Raw genomic sequence first — 16,214 nt, 5'->3', positions numbered from 1 at the left:
GGGTCTGGTCTCTCTGCTAGACCAAAACATAGGTGGGTGGTAGAGATATGCGGTAAAACACATGGCCATAGAAGTTAAAGGAATTGACTACGTCACTTTCTTAAGTAAGAATCTATGGACAGGAACTCTTAGAAGGGGGCTAAGGGCACAGCAGGCATTCTGAGAGTAAACGCTGGTGAAGTTATACAGGTGGAGAGCATTATCTAGGAGCTGAGAACAAGGATGTGGTACTGACTTCATGGTTTAAAGGTTGGGCCCTCTTTTTTTGGTCACTGATTTTGGATTCTTGTTTTCCTTTCAAGAACAAAAGGTTCTCTAGAATCCTTCAGCCACCAATCAAATGATCAGGCAGGAGAAAAACTTTAGATGGGAGTCTTGTCATCAAAAATAAATGCAGTTGCATGGAGCTGCCTGAGATCTGAACCAAACTAAAAATAGGAAGGCAGAGGCTAAAAAGCTATTTTAAGAAACCCCCCCAACCACAGCCACCTCGTGGGCTAAGAGGGGAGCAGGAAGCATGTCTGGTCACACCATCTTGGAATAAGAAGCCATGGCTGGCTGGATCGGATCCTCTGATATCGCATGTGGACCTGAACTTGAACATGATGCCAGCACTGCGTAGGGAGTGGGTGGTGGGGGGTGGGTGGGAGGCACCGCCCTCACTCCTGCAGCTCCTTCATTCTGTTGAGGGCACTGCCGGCGCGGAACCACTCAATCTGCATCTCCTTGAAGGTGTGGTTCAGGAGGATGGTCTCTTGGGTCCCGTTGGGGTGCTTGATGATGCACTTCAGGGGCTTGCCAGGGGAGATGCTCTTCAGGCCCTGAATGGTCAGCTTGTCCACAGGGTGAATCTTATTGTAATGGGCTGGGTCAGCGAAGGTCAGGGTCAGCAGGCCCTGCAGGCCCTGGTCTCATGGATCCTGGCAAAGTTCTTGGTGATGATGGCCCAGCCCCTGAGGTGGTGATGCTCCAGCGCTGTGGGCTCCCTGCGCGAGTCCTCGCGGTAGTTCTCATCCCTAATCACCACCCACCTGATGCCATGTTTCTTGTAGTAGCGGGCAGTGTCAGGGATGGGGCCAAACTCCTGGGTGAGGGCATTGTGCACGGAGTTGGCCTTGCTGTTTTCAATGTTCATGGCACCAATGAGCAAGTTGTTGGAGATGTACTCCAAGTGCCCGTGGAACTAGAGCCAGGGGCCAGCAGCCGAGATGTGGTCAGTGGGACACTTCCCTTTGACTTTGATGAGGATCTGCAGGTCCTCCAGGTCCTTGCCATCCCACTTGTCAAAAGGCTCCACGAGCTGCAGGTGCTGGCTGGTGGAGCTCACATCCACATGCTGCCTGCTGCTGTCCTTTGGGGGGTGCTGGTAGGTGTCCTGCCCTGGGTCAAAATGTGCTTGGGGAAGCTCATATTGCATCTGGAGCCTCCAGCTTGAACTTCTTGCCATCCTTGCCCATAAGGCAGTTGGTCTCTGGGTTGAACTTAGGGTTCTTGCAATGGCCAGGGCTGTGACAATCTCTGGGGAGATGATGAAGGCATGGTCTTGGGGTTTGTGTCATTGTGGCCCGTGAAGTTCCTGTTGTAGGAGGTGACAATTGTGTTCTTCTCCCCCTTCTTGATGTTTTTCCTGTCCCACTGGCCAATGCAGGGGCCCCCTTTTATCTGTTGGTAAACAGCAATGGCTATACCCAGCAAAGAACAGAGGGTATAAAATATTTGAGGCTCTCTAGCATTTTGTTTCAGAAGCTCATAGTATCTACCAAGCTCGTGCCAAGGATTGTTGTGAAGATTCAATAAACAAATATATAGCAGGGTTTTTTTTAAGCCTGTAAAGTCTAAAATGGATCCAATATCATCACTTTGTTTATTCATTCATTCATTCATTCATTCAAGAAACAATCATCTAAAGTTTACTGTATGTTAGAAATTGTAGTAGGCTCCGGGAATACAAACGCAAATGCATCCATTCAAAAAGCTCATGGTCTAGTGGAAGAAACAGATAGAAGAAATCATCAAAAACAGAATATATGACTCAATAAAGGAATGTATGAAGTTTTATAAGAACATAGATAAATGATATATATTAAAAATATGTATAGTTTACATATATTTTACTAACTTCTATATTGTCCTGTGAAATATATATATATACTCTTTCACATTTAAATAACTGAAGTTAAGGAGGACCAAATAATGCAGGTCATAAGTGATAGATCTGGTACTCAAAGCTAAATATTCTAATTCAAAATCTAGTCCTTCCCCCCAGTCTATCAAGCTGCTTAATTAACTCAGCTGTTATTATGCTCAACAGATAGGAAATTCACGAAACAAGACAAATAAGTGTAAGTGGCTAATTTTAATTTTAAAATTAATAAAATTAAATAAAAAAATGAAGTTGCCATTTTTCTCAGTTTATACAACTCATAAAAAGTAAAGTAAGAAATATAGCAACTGCTATAGGCAATAGTGAATAGAAGTAAGTAGTCTCATTTACTAAAGGTGAGAATGTAAATCAGTATAACCTTTCTGGAAGGCAAATAGTTAATATGGCAGAGACTGCACTTTGTGTTAATCAAAACATTTCCTCACCCTGGGAATAAAAGAAAACTGTCTTTCCCAGGTTCCCTAGCAGTTCAGTTGGAAATTATGTGACTTTAGTCAATAAATACAGGCAAAAGTAACATATGCCATTTATAGACCTAAGTCCAAAGATCACTCAGAGTGACACTTCAGCTCTGTCTTCTCTTCTATGGCAATTTAGGAACCACATGTTTGTAGCAACCCAGATCCCAAAATCATCACATGGAGAAGAGCCACCAAAGAGAGCCACCTGGCCCACATTGGACAGTGACTAGAGCAAGAAATAAACCTTTGATGGGTTAAGCACTGAGCATAGGGAATTGAATTGTTACCACAGCAGAACATATCAACTAATGAAAATAACACAAAATATTTTATCCCCATTTTACAGATGAGGCTACTGAGGCACAGAGGGATAAGTAACTTGCCCATGGTCACAAAGCAAACAAATAGCTGAGCTTTGATACTGGCATAAAAATAGGCATGTAGACCAATAGAACCAAATAGATGACCTAGAAATAAAGACAAATACTTGCAGCCAACTGATCTTCGACAAAGCATACAATAACATAAAGTGGGGAAAGGACACCCTATTTAATAAATGGTGCTGGGAAAACTGGCAAGCCACATGTAGAAGAATGAAACTGGATCCCAATCTTTCACCTCATGCAAAAATCAACTCGAGAAGGATCAAAGACTTAGTTAAATCTAAGACCTGAAACCATAAAAATTCTAGAAGATAACATCAGAAAAGCTCTCTGGACATTGGCTTAGGCAAAGAATTAATGACTAAGACCCCAAAAGCAAATGTGACAAAAACAACAACAACAAAACAGGACCTAATTAAACTAAGAAGCTCTGCACTGCAAAAGAAATAATCAGCAGAGTCAACAGACAACCAACAGAGTGGAGAAAATATCTGCAAACTATGCGTCTGACAAAGGACTAGTATCCACACTCTATGAGAAACTCAAACAAATCAGCATAAAAAAAATCCCATCTAAAAGTGGGCAAATGACATGAATAGACAATTCTCAAAAGAAGATATACAAGTAGCCAACAAACCTGAAAAAATGCTCAATAACACTAATCATCAGGGAAATGCAAATTAAAACCACAATGAAATACTACCTTACTCCTGCAAGAATGGCCATAAAAAGTCAAAAAACAATAGATACTGTCATGGATGTGGTAAAAAGGGCACACTTTTTACGCTGTTGCTAGGAATGTAAATCAGTACAACCACTGTGGAAAACAGTATGGAGAGTCCTTAAAGAACTAAAAGTAGATCTACCATTCGAACCAGCAATCTCACTACTGGGTGTCTACCTAAAGGAAAAGAGTCATTATAAGAAAAATACACGTGCGCATGCATGTTTATAGCAACACATTTCACAATTGCAAAGATATGGAACCAACCTAAGTGCCCTTTGACCAATGAGCGGCTAAAGAAAATGTGGTATATATACACCATAGAATACTACTCAGCAATAAAAAAGAATAAAAGAATGTCTTTTGCAGCAACTTGGATGGGGCTAGAGGCCATTATTCTAAGTGAAATAACTCGGGAATGGAAAACCAAATATCACATATTCTCCCTTAGAAGTGGGAGCTAAACTATGAGGATACGAAGGCATAAGAGTGATATACTGGACTTTGGGGACTTGGGGGAAGTTTGGGAGGGGGATGAGGGATAAAATATTACATATCGGGTGCAGTGTACACTGCTCAGGTTACAGGTGCACTAAAATCTCAGGAATCACCACTAAAGTACATATCCATGTAACCAAAAACCACCTGTACCCCAAAAACTATTGAAATAAACAATATTCATTTCAAAATGTATTTCTTAGTCAAACCTTTTGTCTTATACAATAAAAAAATAAAAAATTGCTGAGCTAAAATAAGAAACCTACTCCAGATCACATAGCTAATAAATGGCAAGCCCATGCCATTGACTCTAGAATCTACATCTTACATCTTAACTATCACATATGCTGCCTTTCTTAAATAAATTATGGTATCTATAACATACTATGCAGCCCTTAATATATGACAAAGTGGTATTTTAACTCACTGGGCAAAGGTTGGGTTATTTAATAAATGATGCTACCCCAATTGACTGTCTGGAGGAAATTAAAATTAGGCCTTTCTTTGAAAATTTATACATATATGTATATTCAAAATGAGTAAAGAAGTTTGATCATAAAATTAAAATAGGAAAAATCGAACAGACTATGTGTACAATCTAGGAATGGGGGAGACCTTCCAAATCAAGATGGGATATCTAGAAGCTAGTACAAAACAAAAGGATATTTTGAAGAATATTAAATGAAATAAATTGTTCATTAAATAATGAAAAATACAGTATACAAAACACCCTAGGAAATAAAATTATTGAATCATAAAAAGTTATGGTTATTTAATATGAGTTTTCATAGCCCTCACCTGCCTATAGATACTAAGGGGTTTACACTATTAGTAAAAACACTTATTTCTCTGGTCCTACCTCTTTCCTATGTTATATGGAACCACAGCTCTTTACAAAACATGCTCCAAATAAATCCCCCAGTCCTGGAGCTGGGAAGTTCTAAAATGTGCTCACCAGCACGTCTGTTCCCAGTGGGCAGTAAGTCCGGACTTCTGTGCCATCAGGCTCACCACAGAGGCACTTGAGCACCTCTGACCCCAGGAAAGACTCCCTCTCTTAGTTTTGTCATAATCTGAGAGAGGGTCTTAAGATAGTTGCCTTGGCCCCAGTGTGTAAACAGTGTAGTGAAATTACTTTTACGATATTTAATTACATTTCCCAATACCCTCATAGGACTCAGATAGTAATGGAACGGGCCAGTACCATACACCATATAGGTAGCTGGCAGAATTAGGTCAAACTTCTCATGGGCACTCCTTCAGGACAGTTCCCTTCCAATCTCCATACACACAGAGTGCTGGAGGGTGGCCCTTGGGATTGAACAGATATGTCCCAGGGACATCTGAGTCACCCGAGGACTCAAGTGCTCAAACTCTGCTTGTATTTGGTGATTAGCACCAGGCTAATCGCAGTATCATGGGGATGGAGAGGGAGAGTTCCTCTTTAATATTTTCTATATTATGTTCATTTAAAAAATAAATATTTTTATAATCTTAAAAGATTTTTTTAAAAGACAAAAAAAGCACAAAGAACATAGATTCTTAGAGTAAGCAATTTAAAAAAATTATAGAATCTACCTCTATGCAGATTTTTAAAGTAAGATGGTTTATCATCCCCTGCAATGTGACCCTGGAAATGAACTGGACAACAAGTTAAACTTAGGTTTCCATGAATCACTTGGGTTTCGTTGGACTTTCTCTTTCTTTGACTCATATTTAAACCAGAGACAGTAGGAGTCTACAAAAATTATTGAACATTGAAACACTAACATCTGAACTTTTTTAAAGTTTCAGGTTGAAATGGCTTCTGTTAAGATCTCACTTAACTGCGGTTGATAGAAAATGGCAATATTCAATCAAAGTTGTATATAAATTAGGAAAAGAATTAGAAGCCGGGGTAGCTTGACACAGATATAAATTCTCACTGAGCTTACCCAAACTCTCATCTGCTCCAAGGCTTACCCAAACTCTCATCTGCTTACCCAAACTCTCATCTTTGAGCTTACCCAAACTCTCATCTGCTCCAAGCTGTATAGAAGTTTCTTTCAGAGTTATTTCAGTTCATTTCAATGAAAAAAATTATCAAATATAATAAAACATTTTTGGAAAGACAGAAGGGATTTGGGACATTACAATTGGTATTGAAAGAACTAATGAGCTTTGCTACTGATAAAGTATTTCTTGCATTCTTTTTTGGTTCAAAGAGTGATACCCAATTATTAATTCTTAAGCACATAAATCTTTTCCATTTTTGTTTTTCCTGCTTGGTGCCTGAATTTTCTTGGCTACTACTGAAATATGTTGAATAGGCTGATTCTACTTTTTATCTGCATATTCTATGGATCTAGTGGCTCTGAATCCAAGCCACTATAATAATGATGGAAACAAAATATTTCTGATGAACATATAACCAGATATTGCTGACAAACAGAAAAAAAGAACAGGCTGATGGGGGCCAGTCTGTGCATATGGTCTGCATTCCTGCCAAACTGCATGTATGCACAGCCACACAAAGATAAAATCCTTTGGTAAACACTCACAGTTGAGGAATAGGGTACAACATTTTAATATATTAACCATTTGAAAAAATTCCCGTTCCTTTTAATCTCTTGTATACTCTCACCATTCAAACTAGACTAGAGGTATCAATTTCCTCTGGAAGGAATATTACAGCAGAGAAAACAAATAATAAACCACTTCTCAAGTTTGAGGTTCAAAATGGGCTCTTGAGCCTCTTTACTATTTGGCAGAAGAAGATCTGACTGCAAAAGCCTGAATTTTGAATATGAAAATCTAAGATTCTAGAGGACTCGAGGCATAAGTTTTTCCATTAATGTATGAGATTATGTGTAATGCAGGTGGATATCAGTGCATGATTTTCCTGTTGGAGAGGAGCTATGGACCCTATAGATTGACAGCTGGAAGGGGCTGTGGTTTAAATGTGTTCCCTACCCTATGTTCATTGCAGCATTATTCATAATAGCTGAAATATGGAAACAACCCAAATGTCCATCGACAGATGAATGGATACAGAAAGTGTGATATAAACATACAATGGAATATTATTCAGCCTTAAAAAATATGAGGAAATCCTGCCATTTTTGATAACATATGTGAACCTAGAGGACATTATGCTAAGTGAAATAAGCCAGTCTCAGAAGGACAAATACTATATGAATCCAGTTATATGAAGTATCTAAAATGGTCAAACCCATACAAGCAGAGATTAGAATGGTGATTGCTACGGCATGGGGGGAGGGGGAAATGGGAAATTATTTTTCAGTGGGTATGAAGTTTCTATTATGAAAGATGAGAAAGTTCTAGATATCTGCTGTACAACATAGTACCTAGGTTTAACAATACGGTATTGTATACTTTTAAATGTAAGAGGATAATCTCACGTTGTGTTCTTACCAAACAAACAATAACAACAAACCCCCCAAACCCCACAAAAGAACATAAAGACATTTTTGAAGGTTATGGATATGTTTAGTGCCTTGGTTGTGGTGATGGTTTCATGGGTGTAGTCACATTTCCAAACTCAGCAAGAGGTACACATGAAATGTGTGCAATTTTTGGTACATCAGTTATACCTCAATAAAGCTAAAAAAAATTTCAAAAGAAAGGGTGAGAGAGCAAGGGAAGGAACCCTCTACAGGAGCCACCAAAGACCAGGAAGTGTGGTAGCCCTACAGGAATTCCCATATCTGGGGTTGAGGGAGAGAAGAGTGTAACTTTCATCGAGTGTCTATTACATGCCAGGCATAGTATTGGATTCCTTTTTATTGGTATACTCACACTTTCCTCCTTTTCTAAAATATAATTTTTTAGCCTTGTTTTAATTGTGGTACAGTATATAACATAAGATTTGCCATTTTAAACAGTTTAAGTGTATAATTCAGTGGCATTAATGAAGGTTGCAGTGATATTCAACCATCACCACCATCTACTTCCAAAACTTTTCATCACTCCAAACAGAAACTTTGTATCCATTAAAAAATGCTTTGTCCTTGTCATTAATTTTATTTCATTTCAAACTCTGAGAGAAATGACCATGAAGCAGGTTTTGTTTTCATTGTTTAGCTCTCTCATTTGATCCACTGGAAACTGCAGAAATGTTGGCAGTTTGGGCCCTGAAAACGCCAGGGAGATGATGTTCAGTCCCTTATCCTGCTGCATGTATTTACTTAGTATTAGGATGTGATTCACAGTAAACACATGTAGGTATTAATTATTTTAAACTTGTGGTCCCTGGACTTATCCAGGAGGTCTATGAACTCCCTGCAATTGTAATCAGAATTTTGGATGCAGATGCATTTGCTTGGGAAATGATTATGTAGCTTTTTCCTCCTCAACCTTAGAAGGATATATAATCCCCAAAATGATTACAATCCCCATTTTTGAAGATAGAGGCTGGGGAGTAGGCACTGAACCCTCAAAACTTGGTGATGGAGTCACAGAGTTTAAGTACTTTTACTCTCTCTGTGTGATCCCTCTGTGGTTAATTTGGTTTAAGGAAGCTTGGAAGAAATTCTGTTCCCCGTCTCCTCTCTCCATCTTCCACTCCCCAGACCCCATCTCACCTTACCAACTTCTATCTATAGTCTGCATCCTGAAGCCTAGAGAGATGGGAGAACTGGAGGAAATGCCTGGGTAGTACAATTGGAATATTAATAAAAGAACAAGTGCATGAAGCAGGACAGAAAGGGGAGAATAATTTTGCTTCTTTCCTCTGCCTGCATAGAGAGGAACCCCTGTGTTCTTTTGACCTTATCTCTGCCATTTTGCACTCATTATGGCTAGGTTTCAAATTCTGTCTGCTTAGAGGCCTCCCCCAAATCATTAAAAAGTTCCCTGGTGTCCCCAGCCCTGCCTGAATCCAATCCTGGCCCAACTAGATCCCACTCACCCAACCTACTAGTCAGCTCTGCTCCACACCCCTATGTCCAGGGTTGACTGTCACTCTGTCCTCTCAAACACATCAACCACCTCGCTCTGAGTCTCCCTGTGCCCAGCCTGTCCCCTCGCACCTGTCCTTTCTCTGGGGAATGCTGCACAGTTCATACTCCACAGTCAGGACCCTTGAGCTCTTCTACCCTCAGGTGCCCAGCCCAGCCCCCTTCCAGATGAGCCCGGGGAGTGTTTGCCTAAGGCATGGTGGGGAAGCTGCGGCATCTGCTTGGGGGAACTTATCTGGCCTCTATGGCCTCTAGGAATGGGATTATCATGAATGTGCAAAGAGGATTAAACTGCATTTAGGGAAAACATAAACAGTGGTACATTATGAAGATGCAGAGCTCTAAAACAGAAAAACTAGATCTGGTTCTGTAAAGGTAATATTAATTACAAGAATTTATGAGAACTTATGGCTAATTACCACATGCACTAACATTTATGAACTTATGGCTAATTACCGCATGCATATACACTTATGTATATGTACACAACTAATTTTATTGTAAGTTTTGTTGGGTTGCAACATTACACAAATAACAATAATTTATTGTTTGCTGAGCTTCTACATGCCAGCTACCATCTTAATCACTTCATAGAAATTATTTTATGTAGTCTCATACTCTGTTTCCAGTCTTTATTTGCTCATTAAGCATGGTTATTATCTAATTCATTTTAAGAGAAGAAAACTACGTTTTGTTAAATATTGGTTGTATCTTAAAAGCTCTGAAAGTCCTGAATACAGACTGTTAATATACATTTGGATAATTATCAGAACTTTTGCTGTCAAAGTCCTATCTGTTGTACCTACAAAAATAAATTTTTATGGAAATGTCTTCAAGTTCCTCTTAACTACTAGGAGAAAAGAATGAAAGGAAAAGCTTAATGAGAGCTAATTCATAAGCCTTCTCTCCTTTCTGCTTTCTTCCCTGATCTGTTCCTTTTTCCTCCAGTCCCTACTATTTTTTCCACTCCCCTCCCTAACCCTTAAATTTTCTTCCCTCCCTTCCCCCGCTTCTCCCCCTACTTTTCGCCTCATCTTTTCTACCTCTTTCCTTACTCCCTTCTTGACATATTATTGTCAGGTGCAGTGTGCAGACGTTTGGGAAGGGGACCAGGAATAAATGCAAGCAGGGAAAAGTTTCATGCTTCCTCACATTATTCTGGAAAAAGACAGAAGTTACCAATTTTAAATTTTAAGATATCCTAGAGGAGCGCCGGTTTTTTTCTGTGAGCATCCAGCAGTGGTGCTCTGGAAATTTAAGATTGAATTCAGTTGAAGCTCACTGGTTCTATTAACAAAAAGATTCATACAAAAGGTCTCAGTGACATGTTATTTCTTTCCTGGGTCAGGAATTGTCTTTGCTGTGTGTGTGTGATGACTGGAACATTAGGCAGATTCTCTAGAAGGTCTATAATCCAAGAGATTGCATCTCAGAATGCAATTTTTGTTCACTGACCTTTATGAAAAAGAATAAAGATACTGAAAATTGATGATATGAAAGTTGGAAATCCATGGACGTGAGCACTGTCCTAATGGCACATTTAAAGCTTTAGGGAGCTTTCAAAAATATTTGAAAATGTGAATAAAGTCTATATTCAAAAGATAAGACAGATTAGAGAATAATATGTTAGATCTTTTATGGACCATTTATGTTGATTTGATCATCAGTTTCTTTGGTGAAGAGTAATAATGAGCAGGCTGGGTTGGAGACTCGTGCCTGTAATTCTAGCACTTTGGGAGGCCGAGGTGGGTGGATTGCTTGAGCCCAGGAGTTCAAGACCATCCTGGCCAACATGGCGAAACCCTGTCTCTACTAAAAACATAAAAATTAGCCAGGCACGGTGGCACATGCCTGTAATCCCAGCTACTAGGGAAACTGAGGCACAAGAATTGCTTAAACCTGGGAGGTGAGGTTGCAGTGAGCCGAGATTGTGCCACTGCACTCCAGTCTGGGTGACAGACCAAGACTCGGTCTTTAAAAAAACAAAAAACAATAATGAGCAAACCTTCCTTGTCCTGTCTTAATGAGATAGAATCCTAGTTTTAGGAATAACTGTCTAGGAGCTTCAATTCTGCAGCTTTTCCTCCATATCTAACCATTTGAAGGGATGTGAGCCATAGTGGGAAATGCTCCGGAGAAGAAAGCTGAATTCTAGTTTACACTTGGCCACAAATCTTCTATGTGGTCATAAGTCAATCATCTGCCATGAGTCTCAGTCTTCCTGTCTATAAAATGGGATACTTGGATCATATGCTGCTCCAGAACACTATGTTTCAAGGTGGCGATCAATCAAAATGCTTTATAACTTCATGTAACTTTGATCTCACTTTTGTAAACTGTAGGCAAATCTTTGTCTGGAAGTTTTGTTCCAAAAGAAATGCTGGCTTTTCCCATAAATGTTGTTTTGGTCACTTGTTTGGGGGCCAATCCACTGCTGGCCCTTTATGTTTATGTCAAATGGAAGGCTAAGGCCACATTAAACCTAACTGGTTGAAAGAGAGCAAGTTCAAAGCTATATCCCAAAGTAATCAGATTCTCTTTGCAATATCCTACAAAAGCCACTTGGATAAATAAAATTTGATTTTAAGAATATTGGTTGGGTTCTTTTGCATAGCCTTTGATTTTCACATTTTTCTCTCATAACGTGTTATGGATTTCATATTGCTGGAAATAAGCCCTCACTAATTCCTTTCTTTGTGCTTCTTCTGTATATCTTGAATTTCTCCACATCTCTCCACCTCCACTCCTTCCTTCCTAGCCACAGCATCCAGCATCCCTCACCTGAATAGCAGCCTCTTGACTGGTTTCTCTGTTTCCAAGCTGTAGCCTCTGATCCAGGCTCCATACAGCAGCCATATTGTGTTGCTCACTTCATTCCCATCATTTGAAGGCTTCCCACTGCATTTGAATAAATCCCAACCATCCCAGACCATGGCTATGGTGAACACAGTGAGCAGTCTGGCTTCTGGGAATGCTGTTGGTAGATGTCTTCAACAGTCAGCCCCTGCAGGCTGGCCTCAGACACAGGGAGCCACTTCCTTCTTCCCAGGGAGCCCTACATCCAGGGGCCACTCATCGTGGGAGTATGAAGGCTTGGCCAACTCTGGGCAACTCTGGATAGCCATTCTAGCTGCAGAGCTTCACATGGGATCGGCTGTGGCTATCATCTGGGTCTGCCACTCAGTTCATGTCTTGCTCTGCCCCATCTTTCTCTGCCAAGACCAGCTCGGTCATGGAGACCCGAACCCAGCAGTGCTAGAGGAATTAAGGCAAACATACAGAAACAGAGTGCAAAGTGGGATCAGGGGGCTAACAGCCTTCAGAGCTGAGAGCCACAAACAGAGTTTGACCCACATATTTATTGACAGCAAGCCAGTGATAAGCATTATTTCTATAGATTATAGATTAACTAAAAGCATTCCTTACAGTAAACAAAGCATTCTTAGTGAAGAGCAGAGAAACAGCCTCTGGCTGATTATCTGCAGCAAAAGCATGTTGTTAAGGCACAGGCTGCTCCTGCTATTGTCTGTGGTTTGAGCAGTTTTCCACTCTGGGCGGGCCGGGTTTTCCTTGCCCTGCTCCAGTAAACCAACAACTTCTAGAAGTGTGCATGATAGCCGTCATGAGCATGTCACATTGCTACAGAAATCCTGTTCATGGCCAGTTTCTTTAAGGCCTGTTTATGACAGGCTTAGGTCCTGTTCCCCCCATTTCTCACTTCCTTCCCCTCTTCCACAGGGGCTGATACAAAGGGAACTTTAATAAATGATGACAATGGCATCATAATACGCTGTATCATCTGGTCCTTGCCTATACTTCTGGCTCCATCCTGTGTCACTGCTGCCCCTGGCACATGGCTCTGCAGTTTATTGGCAGTTCCTGGATCCTATTAGGCTCATTCCGACCTCAGGGTCTATGCAACTGATGTTTCCTCTCTATGGGAGTTTTTCTTACAACTCTATCTAATTCTTCCTTATCTGTTAGTGCTTAACTTGACTGTCACCTCCTCAGAGAAGCCTTTCCTAACCCTACCCCTGCATCATCACCAACCTAAGAGTATAAATAAGAATCTTTCTCCTGTTCTCTTGTATAGCATCCTATTTTTTCCTTCATAGTACTGCTTACAATTTGTGATTATATATTCACTTGTTTATTCATGTGTTTAAGTTTGTCTTCCTCTACTAGACAGCAAACTTCTCAAAGGCGAGTTTCTCATGCTCTGTTTGCCAGTTTGTATCAATTGTATCCTCATCATTTGGCCCCTTTCTTGTCCCCTAGTTGATATTCAATAAATACTGACTGAATGAATGAAAGGACTGAGTTTCTCCCCTTCCTAAGAAAAGGCCTGAGTTTCTTTAGTCTCCTGGCTGTTTCTCTTTGAAGTCGCTATTCAAGGAGCCAGACTCCTTTAAAGACTGGGAAGAACTACCCTAGGGCAGGACCATCAGTGGATAACCAACAGCACCGTAGCCAGTTGCCCAGCTGGAAGTTTTGACACAGGCAAGTACCTTCTGCATCCAGCAGGAACCATCTTGGCTCCAGGCCAACTGCTGCCATGCCTTCCTCCTCACTTTCCTGTCTTAATTACCCCTTTCTTCTATAGCAGCCTGCTCCAGTTTTCTGTCTATCATCTGTCCAAGCTTTATATTCTCATCTTGCCTGCCTGGCCAAACCTAACTTTGCTTTCACCACTGTATCTAGCTCCAGGAAAGGCACCTCATTCCCCTACACTTTCATAGCCCTTTGGGGATATCCTCTCACCTTAGGGCACAGGCAGCCTGTAAAACAGGATCAAGATTCAACCCAACGAAATTTAGACACTATTACTTAACATTTAGGTAGTAGCAGACAGAGGTTGAGAACTTTATAAGGATTATCACATTCAATTCTCACTTAATCTCAACTATTGTATGGAGGATTTACTACTACCATCTCCATTTTATGGAGTTTGGACAGCTGAAAGTGATTTATCCAAGGTAAGAGGTGACATTGGGATTCAAACCCAGATGATCTGATTGCAGGAGCAATGAGCACCTTAATTCTTCACTGCATTAGACTGTGACTGGATAACTTGCTCCACCGAGACCAAATGACATTGCTTTATTTTGTAGTAAACAGAGTTGTTGTTGTTTTTTTTCTTTCTTTCTTTCTTTCTTTCTTTTTTTTTTCCACTGTCGCCGGGCTGGAGTGCAATGGCGCGATCTCGGCTCCCTGCAACCTCTGCCTCCCAGATTCAAACGATTCTCCTGCCTCAGCTTCCCGAGTAGCTGGGATTATAGGTGCACACCACCACACCTGGTTAATTTTTTCTATGTTTAGTAGAGACGGGGTTTCACTATGTTGGGCAGAATGGTCTCGAACTTCTGACCTCGTGATCCACCTGCCTCAGCCTCCCAAAGTGCCGGGATTACAGGCTTTAGCCACCGTGCCTGGCCTCAGAGTTTGTTTTAAATTCAGCTTTGGTTTCTTTCTTTCCTTGTTTTACAGTAAGAAATTTTGAAAAAGGATGTTAGAGTGATGTAGGCCTGAAAGAAATCAGTTCCATTGTGTCACTGCCTTCTTATTAATTTAGCTTTTGAGTTCTATTGTCCTATGGTGGTGTGTGGGGGTACATGATCACTGTGGGCCATTTGCACTTATAATCTCTCCTCTACAGGGTTATAGACAGTCAAGGAAGAGTAGTGAGCACATATTGATGCTGATATCATGGGCAAGAGCAGATCGAGCAAAGTTATCATTTTTTTTTTTTTGCATTTTACATCATCCTTTTTTCTCTATTTTGTGCACTAACCTTTGTTATATCATGGAAAAGAGCATATGCTCACAAAATATTAATATATAGAAATGCTACCAATGTATTTAACTACCTGCTAACTTACAAGAAATGTTGCTATTTTTAAAATATGTTTCCTATATGGTTACAGTTTATATACTGATTTTTCTCAGACATGATTGAAATTTCATATTTGATTTTCCAATATGAAGTTATGTGCTCTAAAATAGATATTCAAAATTGAATTAAATAAAATAAAAAATTCACTACGTGCTTGCTCTATGAATTACAAGAATTAAAACAACAAAACATTTTTCTCCCATTAGGCTGGTAAAGATTTTACTAATTTTTAAATAAAAAGATTGGTAATATCTAGTATTTGGGGTTGGTTAGTGTGTAGGAGAAATGTGGTTTCTTATATATTGAGGTAGGAGGGTAAATAAGTACCTGCTTTTGAAGGTAACTTGGAATTAGCTCTGAAAGTTGACCCAGTAATTCCATTTCTAGGAGTCTACGTTCCAGAAATAGTCCCACGCACAGTGATTTTTTTACAAATCATTGCAGTGTAATTTTAAATAGTATAAAATTGAAAATAACCATCAATAGGGAAAGGGTAAAAGTTATGGGTATAATTAAGAGCATAATTATCAACACTATAGATACTATAGAGCTGTTGAAAAGCATCAGGAAGATATAAATGTGCTGACAAGAACTCTATCTAAGACACACGAATGATTGAAAAAGCAAGTTGTGAACAAATAAATATAGTATTATACTACTTGTGTTAAGAAATACGTAACATTCATATATGTAGAGGCATGCAACAGATCAGAGAGATTGTTATTACTGTTTACCTCTGGAGAGGGGATAGGATTGACTAATCTGTGGTGAGGAAGTAAAAGGATTCATAGCTACAGGTTTTCTATTCATTTCTGTATCATTTAGATTTTGTACACTGACTATCCACACATAAGTTACTTTTGTAATTTTAAAACAGAAATAAAAAGTTATAACTACAAAACTATAAAATTTTTGATAGATTAAATTATAGATTTCTACTTTAAGCTCTATGTGTGCTTCATGTAGCATCAAGTTATGCTAAATTATTGAGATATTATTGGGATGTGACATTAGGGTATATTTTGTTACATGAAACAGAAACTGATTTAAAAAGCATGAGTAGAATTAAGGGAGTTTATTGAAAGGATGTAGGAGAATCTTAGGAAACTCATGCAATCTGGCCTCAAGGGAGT

General features: G+C 39.7%; 1 pseudogene; it reads right to left on the bottom strand.

Moving 5' to 3' along the window:
- Positions 1 to 659: 659 nt before the first annotated feature.
- Positions 660 to 12,044, bottom strand: LOC109023794 (aconitate hydratase, mitochondrial-like; annotated as a pseudogene).
- Between the last annotated feature and the right edge of the window lie 4,170 nt (positions 12,045 to 16,214).

Source organism: Gorilla gorilla, chromosome 19 (genome assembly GCF_029281585.2).
Source record: "Gorilla gorilla gorilla isolate KB3781 chromosome 19, NHGRI_mGorGor1-v2.1_pri, whole genome shotgun sequence".
In the NCBI taxonomy this organism is placed as follows: Eukaryota; Metazoa; Chordata; class Mammalia; order Primates; family Hominidae; genus Gorilla; species Gorilla gorilla.
Note: the sequence above shows the minus strand (reverse complement) of the source record. Positions and strands in the feature narration are given on the sequence as shown.